This window comes from Anabrus simplex, chromosome 3 (genome assembly GCF_040414725.1).
Source record: "Anabrus simplex isolate iqAnaSimp1 chromosome 3, ASM4041472v1, whole genome shotgun sequence".
Lineage (NCBI taxonomy): Eukaryota > Metazoa > Arthropoda > Insecta > Orthoptera > Tettigoniidae > Anabrus > Anabrus simplex.
The window spans coordinates 260,842,233-260,852,480 of NC_090267.1; the positions used below are offsets into that span (position 1 = coordinate 260,842,233).

At 40.7% G+C, this 10,248-nt stretch overlaps 1 protein-coding gene across 7 annotated transcripts in view; it reads right to left on the reverse strand.

The window, feature by feature from the left end:
* The window catches only part of sd (TEA domain transcription factor 1 homolog scalloped), a 645,214-nt gene extending 644,165 nt beyond the window's left edge, over nucleotides 1-1,049 (reverse strand). For 4 of the 7 annotated variants that reach the window (XM_067144328.2, XM_067144329.2, XM_067144327.2 and 1 more), the window contains exon 1: nucleotides 923-1,049. The gene's annotated coding sequence lies outside the window, so the exon portion shown is untranslated. Of the gene's footprint in view, nucleotides 1-392; nucleotides 750-922 lie in introns of those variants that run through there. The other 3 variants (XM_067144331.2, XM_067144326.2, XM_067144325.2) reach the window with 2 other exon arrangements.
* Between the last annotated feature and the right edge of the window lie 9,199 nt (nucleotides 1,050-10,248).

A 10,248-nucleotide genomic window follows, 5' to 3' on the forward strand; every position in this document is an offset into this window, starting at 1 on the left:
CAGTTTTTCTCCTGGCTTAAATATACCCGCGCGCTTTCACATTAAAAAAAAACACTCCAAACATTTCTTTATCAAGTTCCAAAAATGTAGGATGTACCGGTACTACAGTACTTCAAAATAAATTCAAACAAACTACGTGAAATATACTGAAATTAAACTAACTAATCGGATGATACACGAATGTGTTATTTTATTTACAGAAAGACGCACTAATGTGTTATGCGAATGGAATAAACATTTGAAATGTAACTATTACATTAATCGACTGATAAATTAATTCAATACTACGCGTGCTGCCTGTTAGTAATGACTAAACGTTTATGTTAACATAATTTCACACATTCATAAATTAATGTAATAAAATAAAAACAAAAATCGCAGCAAATACTTACGTGTTTAAATAACGTTGATAAAATCCAATTAACAATTTATAAAGAACGGTACATTACGTTTCATCCCTATTGTTTTTTTCTATATCACACTAATCATTAGTATGTGCAACAATCTTATGCACGCACAGTTGCAGAAGCACAGCTGATTTGAATAAGACGGAAATCATCTGAAAACATTCTTAAAAAGCGTTTGAACCAAACAAAACTCATCATGCTTTTTACACAGTACACCAGCCTAGCAATATTTGCCACACAACACTTGACCACACTTTAACACCACGATCAATAAACAGTAAAACAGCACTCGCTATTTTCTCACGGCTTGTTTGACATGCCCGAAATCCATGTTTTGTCACAACTCACTGGTAAGTGCACTCAATGCCCCGTCGCCGGAAGTTCGTAGTGGCAAACATGACAAGTATGTAAAGTATTGGAGGAATCACGAACACATTGCTAGCATTCTAGCACCTATTTCTACACAAACACTGCATGTAATGTATGAAAATTACATCAAAATATGAAATACTCACCAGAGGGAAAGTTGGGCGCCTTCTGGGCGAGTTTGGTGGAAATTAGGACGGTATTTGGTCCGTAAATATGAAGAGTAAGTCTGATTTTGGTATGCCAAGAATGGCACAAAGAATCCAGACAACGCACAGAACTACTGCGCAGATGTTCCGCGCATATGGTGTCACAAGCTTCCACTAGGAGAAACTGGAGTTTGATCACAGCAGCTTGTTTCCCCCTCCCGCCCCTCAAACTTATCCCTTCTCCGATACACGTCACGCACACAAAGGTTTGCTTACGTAGTTATCGGTAGCATCTTCACTGGTCCGTTTCGGTGGTCATTTTGAAATTAAAGAACAGTCGCTTCAGCCAGGCAGGAAACTTGCTAAATGTTGTGTTCACAATAACAAAGTCCTGTTGCACGAAGCTTGTACTCAGATATACTGATATCGGGATAGGCTGCAGGACAATGATGTTTTACAAATGAACTCTGATGGGTGACGGTTAAACAGAAGTGAATGAAGCAGAATAATGAGATAATCTGCCGAGGAAGCAATGAAAGTTGTTTTAGCTATAACGCACACGTTACAGTAGGCTATTACAGTTATATTTCTCAAAGGAGTTCGTTTTATTTTTACTGTAGATTTCAGTCTGATGCTCCCCTTTTCAAGTCATGATCGAAGGAATATTTCATATAGACCTGAAAATTGTGAGCTAATGGTAGTGGAGGTGATTATCATACCAGGACTGCACATTCTCACTTATAGGAAAAGCTGATATCACTATCTACTCAACAAAGGATTTTTAAAAAAACTGCCAATCAATGTAAATGGTATTTTAGTTAGTGACTTCAGAGAATACGACAGTTTATTGTGAGATTTACTGTACTCGTCAGGGACACACTCAGCATGCCTTATTAATACATAAACCGGGCGAGTTGGCCGTGCGGTTAGGGGCGCGCAGCTGTGAGTTTGCATCCGGGAGACATTGGGTTCGAACCCTATAGTCGACAGCCCTGAAGATGGTTTTCCGTGGTTTCCCATTTTCACACCAGGCAAATGCTGGGGCTGTACCTTAATTAAAGCCACGGCCACTTTCTTCCCACTCTTAGCCCTTTCCTGTCCCATCCTCTCCATAAGACCTATCTCTGTCGGTGCGACGTAAAGCAACTTGTTAAAAAAAAGTGTCCCTCTCTTCTCTTACCTTCTATACCCGAATCCATTATTCTCCTGAGTATCCTATCATCCTCCGCTCGTCGCCTATGACCCCACCACGGAAGCCGGTTTATGCGTGCAGTTTCATCCATTGAGTTTTTTCCTAATTTAGCCTTTATCTCCTCATTACCAGTAAGTACCTTCCTGCCATTGTTCTCAGCAGTTTGTACAGCAATCATTCTCGCTACCTTCATACCAGTTACTTCTATTGTATGAATATCCCGAGTGCTTTCAGTTCTGTACACAAAGTTGGTCTGAAAACAGACCGGAGAAAAGATAGTTTCGTACGGGAGCTGACTTTTTTGTACAATACAATTGATCATAGCTCAGTGCTCACTTCGTAAGCTTTGTTGGATCTTGATTCAATTTTACTCAGTGTACTACAATCCTGGGAGAATAACATCCTAAGTACAGTACTTGAAATGGTCTACCTGTTCCAATTTCGTATTCCCTACCTGCCATTGAATACACTAAGGTAGGGTTTCCCAAATCTTTTTTCTCTGAGGGCCCCTAAGCACATCGCATGCATGTTAAAGGATCCCTTATCCACAGAATATAATACTGCATTCAGTAAACAAAAACAGAATGTTATATTGATACCATGTTTGATTTTATTCGTATAATAATTGGGACATATAATTTCTTTGAAAATGTAATTTAACTTCATGTATATAAAGACACTTTACAAATGCACAGCAATTATAAAACAATGTGACACTTGGCTAATAATTACAACAGTCTAGATCTGGAAACTTCCGAGAAAAAGTTCACTTATTGCAGTTGTTGAATCAACGGGACGGATGGTATAATTTTGCAAAGACCAAGCAAGCGTTTTACAAGCGTAGGCACTTGTCCCGGGGGGGTTCCTTTACGTGGCGGTAAATCTACCGACACGGGGTTTACGTATTTGAGCACCTCCCAATACCTTCGGACTGAGCCAGGATCGAGCCTGCCAACTTGGGCTCAGAAAGCCAGCGCCTTAACAGTCTGAGCCACTCAGCCCGGCAAGATTATTTTTCTTACTTAAAGCTAATAATGTTTACAGTATATTCATTCCACAAATTATCATCCCATTTTATTTTTTGACCTAGATGTACTACAGTGCTACATATTCTAGGACAAACATGTAACTTACCCTTCATTCTTTTAGTTAGTGCTTTATACATTTCCCTTTTCCATATATAGATATTTTTTTAAATACAAAAAAAGGGTATTCTTTTTGGTGTAATCCATTGTTTAATAATTTAACAATTGAATATAATTTTAGTAGGGTAGCATCCTGCTTCATGAATTTACCGAGCTCAGAACATTTTAAGCAAGCCTCGGACCTATGGGAGTAATGGAGTCCCACTCCCATTTGACAGGCGAGAGACCCCTGGGAAAAAAACTTGGCGAACGAAATTGAATTCGATGGGGAGCTATAAGTATTAATGGGGCTTATGGAAGGAATAAAGTAAAACTGGCTGAGTCAGCAAAGAGGATGCATCTGGATGTGCTAGGAGTAAGTGATATTCGGGTAAGAGGAGATAACGAGGAAGAGATAGGATATTATAAAGTGTACTTGACGGATGTTAAAAAGGGAAGGGCAGGGTCTGGGGTAGGGCTGTTCATCAGAAATACTATTGCACACAATATAGTTTATGTTAGGCACATAAATGAGTGAATGATGTGGGTAGTTCTGGCAGTTGGAGGAATTAGGACGAGAATTATCTCAGTATATTCACCATGTGAGGGTGCGGGTGAGGATGAAATTGACAAATTTTATGAAGCATTGTAGCCAGTATCAACAGCAAGGATAGGATAGTGCTAATGGACGATTTCAATGCGAGAGTTGGAAATAGAATTGAAAGATACGAAACGGTGGCTGGTAAATGTGGGGAAGACATGGAAGCTAATAGGAATGGGAAGCATTTGCTGTACTTCTGTGCTAGTATTGGTTTAGCAGTTACGAATAAATTCTTCAAACATAAGGCTATTCACCGCTACACATGGGGGGCTAGAGGTACAAGATCTATAATAGACTATGTGTTAACCGTCTTCAAATTCAGGAAATCTGTTAGGAATATACTGGTTTTTTGGTTTTTTTCGCTGGTACAGACCACTATCTGATCTGTAGTAAACTAAGTATCTCTAGGCCTAGGATAGAGAAAATGAAATCTGTCTGCAAACGAATAAGGGTAGAAAATCTCCAGGACGAGGAAATTAGACAGCAGTACATGGATATTATTCGTGAGAAGTTACGAACAGTGGACAGTAAGCAGGTTCAGGATATACGTAGAAATAGAATGAGTGGCATACAGAGATGCTGTGGTAGAAACAGCAAGGAATGTCTAGGAACAACTGTATGTAAAGATGGGAAAAAGCAAACATCTTGGTGGAATGGTGAAGTGAGAGCAGCTTATAGACGTAAAGAGAAGGCTTATCAGAAATGGCTCCAAACAAGGGCTGATGCAGACAGGGTATTGTACGTAGATGAAAAAACAGAGCAAAACAAATAGTTGTGTGATCCAAAAAGAAGTCGTGGGAAGATTCTAGTAATAACCTGGAAAGGCTAGGTCAAACAGCAGGGAAACCTTTCTGGTCAGTAATAAAGAGTCTTTGGAAGGAAGGGGAAAAGGAAATGAACAGTTTTGAGTAATTCAGGTGAACTCATAATAGATACCAGGGAATCACTGGAGAGGTGGACGGAATATTTTGAAAATCTTCTCAACGCAAAAGGATATCTTAATGGTGATGTCGCGAACAACGGAGCTCATGGGGAAGAGGAAAATTATGTTGGTGAAATTGCGCTTGAGGAATTGGAAAGGATGGTAAATAAACTCCATTGTCATAAAGCAGCAGGAATAGATGAAATTAGACCTGAAATGGTGAAGTATGGTGGGAAGGCAGGGATGAAATGGCTTCATAGAGTAGTAAGATTAGCATGGAGTGTTGGTAAGGTACCTTCAGTTTGGACAAAAGCAGTAATTGCACCTATCTGTAAGCATGGGAACAGGAAGGATCGCAAAAACTATCGAGGTATCTCATTGATTAGTATACCAGGCAAAGCATTCACTGGCATCTTGGAAGGGAGGGTGCGATCAATGGTTGAGAGGAAGTTGGATAAAAACCAGTGTGATTTTAGACCACAGAGGGGCTGTCACGATCAGATTTTCAGTATGCGCCACGTAACTGAAAAATGCTACGAGAGAAATAAACATTTATGCTCCGTAGATCTTGAGAAAGCATATGGCAGGGTACCGGTACCAAGGGAAATGATGTTCGCCGTACTGGGGGACTATGGCATCAAGGGTAGATTATTAAAATCAAAGGCATTTATGTTGACAATTGGGTTGCAGTGAGAATTGATGGTAGAATGATTTCTTGGTTCAAGGTATTTACAAGGCTTAGACAAGGCTGTAATCTTTCACCTTTGTTGTTCGTAGTTTACATGGATCATCTGCTGAAAGGTATAAAGTGGCAGGGAGGGATTCAGTTAGGTGGAAATTTAGTAAGCAGTTTGACCTATTCTAACGTCTTGGTCTTAATGGCAGATTGTGCCGAAAGCCTGCAGTCTAATATTTTGGAACTTGAAAATAAGTGCAATGAGTTCAGTATGAAAATAAGTCCTTCGAAGACTAAGTTGATGTCACTAGGTAAGAAATTAAACAGAATTGAATGTCAGATTAGTGTTACAAAGGTGGAACAGGTAGATAATTTCAAGTATTTAGGATGTGTGCTCTCCCAGGATGGTAATAGTGAGATTGAATCAAGGTGCAGTATAGCTAATGCAGTGAGCTCGCAGCTGCGATCAACAGTATTCTGTAAGAAGGAAGTCGGTTCCCGGACGAAACTCTCTTTACACCGGTCTGTTTTCAGACCAACTTTGCTTTACGGGAGCGAAAGCTGGGTGGACTCAGGATATTATTCATAAATTAGAAGTAACAGACATGAAAGTAGAGAGAATGATTGCTGGTACAAACAGGTGGGAACAGTGGCAGGAGGGTACTCGGAATGAGGAGATAAAGCCTAAGCTACAAATGAAGATGGATGAAGCTGTACGCATAAAGCGGCTTCGGTAGTGGGGTCATGTGAGGCGAATGGGGGAGGATGAGTTACCTAGGAGAATAAAAGACTCTGTTTTGGAGGGTAAGGGAAGTAGAGAGAGTCTAAGACGACGATGGTTAGACTCATTTTGTAACGATTTAAAGAAATGAGGTATAGAACTAAATGAGGCCACAGTACTAGTTGCAAATAGAGGATTGTGGTGACAGTAAATTCACAGAGAGTTGCAGACTGAACGCTGAAAGGCATAACGGTCTATAATGATGATGTATGTGTGTTGAATATGATTCTTTCTCTTTCTATTTTTGCTTTATATTCATTACCCAGTGCGTCAGATGTTCTACATACTCTCAATAGACACGATTTTTCCATTATTTTGCCACATAATAAACAATGATTTTCATCATTTCACTCTCTGACCCTTATTTTTATATATATCCCCATTAGCCACCACGCCGTACCTCTTACTCCTCTATTTGAAAGCCTTTCATTCCTTACTGACATGTTTTAGATATTTTCACAGAATTTGAGCAACTTGAAATACCACTAGACTAAACCAGGTTCGAACCTGTCAAGTTGGGCTTAGGAGACCAGCGCTCTACCGTCTGCGCTACTCAGCCCGGATAAGTAAAATGGTACTTTAATAATAATAATAATAATAATAATAATAATAATAATAATAATAATAATAATAATAATAATAATAATAATAATAATAGAAAAACACTCTCTCTTTCTCAATGTTGGTTTTGTGTCCAACTAAGTACTATTTGGTTTTCGGAGAAGCTTAGGTGCCGGAATTTTGTCCCGAAGAAGTTTTATTACGTGCCAGTAAATCTACCGACACGAGACTGGCGTATGTAAGCACCTTCAAATACCACCGGACGGAACCGGGAACGAATCTGCCAAGTTGGGTTCAGAAGATTAGCACCTCAACCGTCGGTGCCACTTAGCCCATCTTTCAGACAAAGAAAGACAAGCGTCACGAAGGGCGTGAAAATGAAAGACTTTCTAGGCCTCGAATGCTCTGATACCGTTGGGGTCGAAAAAGAACAAGAATTGACCAAGGGAGGTTGGATAAGAATGATGAATGTGGAAAGTAAGTGGAAGCAATTTCAGGACTCAGCTTAGGGCCCCGATCCTAAGTTAAGAGCCTCTGGGGGCCCTTTTAGTCACCTCTTACGACAGGCAGGGGATATTGTGGGTGTTATTCTACTGGCCCTACCCACATGGGGAAGGTGGCAATAGCATGCATCAATATGTGTAGGACCGAGCTCGATAGTTCGAGTCGCTTAAGTGCGGCCAGTATCCAGTATTCGGGAGGTAGTGGGTTCGAACCCCACTGTCGGCAGCCCTGAAGATGGTTTTCCGTGGTTTCCCATTTTCACGCCGGGCAAATGCTGGGGCTGTACCTTAATTAAGGCCACGGCGGCTTCCTTCCCAGTCCTAGCCCATTCCTGTCCCATCGTCGCCATAAGACCTATCTGTGTCGGTGCGACGTAAAACCAATAGCAAAACATATATATGTGTGTAGGAAACCATTCTGCCAGTTGTAACTTATGTTGACGTCTATTACAGTAGATGTAGTAATTATTTTTTTCGTTTTCGCTATACGAACGCTTTGTGATCTGGCCTTTATACAAATTTATAACATAACATAACATAACATAACATAACATAACATAACATAACATAACATAACATAACATAACATAACACCGAGCTCGATAGCTGCAGTCGCTTAAGTGCGGCCAGTATCCAGTATTCGGGAGATAGTAGGTTCGAACCCCACTGTCGGCAGCCCTGAAGATGGTTTTCCGTGGTTTCCCATTTTCACACCAGGCAAATGCTGGGGCTGTACCTTAATTAAGGCCACGGCCGCTTCCTTCCCAGTCCTAGCCCTTCCCTGTCCCATCGTCGCCATAAGACATATCTGTGTCGGTGCGACGTAAAACAACTAGCATAACATAACATAACATAACATAACATAACATAACATAACATAACATAACATAACATAACATAACATAACATAACATAACATAACATAACAAACCACGTCTTACCGTTTTAATGGGACGCGCTCTGCCATGTGTAGGAACAGTGAAGATGTGAATGCCTATAAAATTTGAACCGTCGATCCTATTTCAGCCCTCACAGACGACCGGCGCCTTAGCGAGTTAGCCGCTTGGACGACAGAGTCCCGGTTCCAGAAGGTGCAGTACTAAAGCTTACCCCTTCCCCCTCGACATTTAATTTACGTGTAATGTCTTAAAGTTAATACGTCAAAATAAGTCAATAAATAAAATACAAATTCTGATTAATGGTTTATAGAGTTCATATAGCATTCCACCTCAACAGATCACTTCGCACAATCTATTACGTTGATTGTATTACTGTATGTTTGTGAAATAATCCGTCATCTTTCGAGTGAGGATTCCGTATAGTCGTTTCTCCTGTGAAGGATAGATTTTTTTCCGTTGCAGATATATATACTGTAAGTTGCACGCAGAGCAACATCGACCGTAAAGACTAACATTGTTGGAAGGATTGCATATTTTCAAGAATTATAAGGGATTGGTGGATCACTCCGTATATATGAAGCACGTTATACAATTGCTGACAGGAGTGGCACCAGAAGTGTTCGAGGGGGTTAGGGAGGAGGAGGCTTGCGCACACCTTCTAGAATCCCCGCACGCCCTTCAGCAACCCTTTCAAATAACCCATGATGTACTGTTAGCATTTTAGCATTTAATCATCCATAGACTGATGAATGATGATGAATTGATTGTATTTTAATATGTTAAGGATAATATTATAAGTTAAGAGATTCCTTAACCTTTCTTTCTTTCTTAATCTGCTTTCCCTCCAGGGTTGGCTTTTCCCTCGGACTCAGCGAGGGATCCCACCTCTACCGCCTCAAGGGCAGTGTCCTGGAGCTTCAGATTCTGGGTCGGGGGATACAACTGGGGAGGATGACCAGTACCTCGCCCAGGCGGCCTCACCTGCTATGCTGAACAGGGGCCTTGCGGTGGGATGGGAAGACTGGAAAGGATAGACAAGGTAGAGGGAAGGAAGCGGCCGTGGCCTTAAGTTAGGTACCATCCCGGCATTTGCCTGGAGGAGAAGTGGGGAAACCACGGAAAACCACTTCCAGGATGGCTGAGGTAGGAATCGAACCCACCTCTACTCTGTTGACCTCCCGAGGCTGAGTGGACCCCGTTCCAGCCCTCGTACCACTTTTCAAATTTCGTGGCAGAGCCGGAAATCGAACCCGGGCCTCCGGGGGTGGCAGCTAATTACACTAACCACTACACCACAGATGCGGACGATTGCTTAACGTTCCAACTTTATTTCATTTTATGAATTATCAAAACGTGTTATTTAAGCTGAATTTAGTGTCACCTATCGTTATTTTTTTCCTTTTTTTTGTCGGCCTCTCGAGATAATTTCTGTATAACGTTTAGTATCTAAAATGTTCCACCAAACTGTAGGTAGAGTGTGTGTTAATTATTGCAGTTCATTTAAAATAACTCAATAACTTCTGCCAATTAAAAATAACACTTATTATAATATAGTATAAGCACGCGTATGTATTATGAAGCTACGTAACGAATTGATTTAACCGCACTTATTATTCTTTTCAGGTGAATGAAATGTTAACTTCTAAGTTACGACCTTCTTTCTTATTTCATTAGGTCTTCTTGCATTTGCACATTCTTTAGTAACGCGACTCCCCTATCAGCTCTTCAGCTCAGCTTTTACAAAGTTGGAATAGATGCGATGCTTCATTTTGTCCATCGATAGCTTTGGCGTCCACATCAGTAACCGAAAGCTCCACCTTTCTTCTGAGTCAATTATTTCATGAACCACCCATCACTACTTTCGGCATCCTCTGTGCTGGTCAAGAGACAATTTCGCTCAGTTCCTTGAGTTCAACCATACAATAATCTTTAAACAGGTCTTCGAAATATCGGCAGGGAAATGCAGTATTTCGGTCTTTTCGTTTCTGAGAGATAGAGAGTGTGAGAGAGAACTGCTGTTAAACAAAGAAAATCACCAAGTCTCCTCATTTGAATTTGTTTTATATT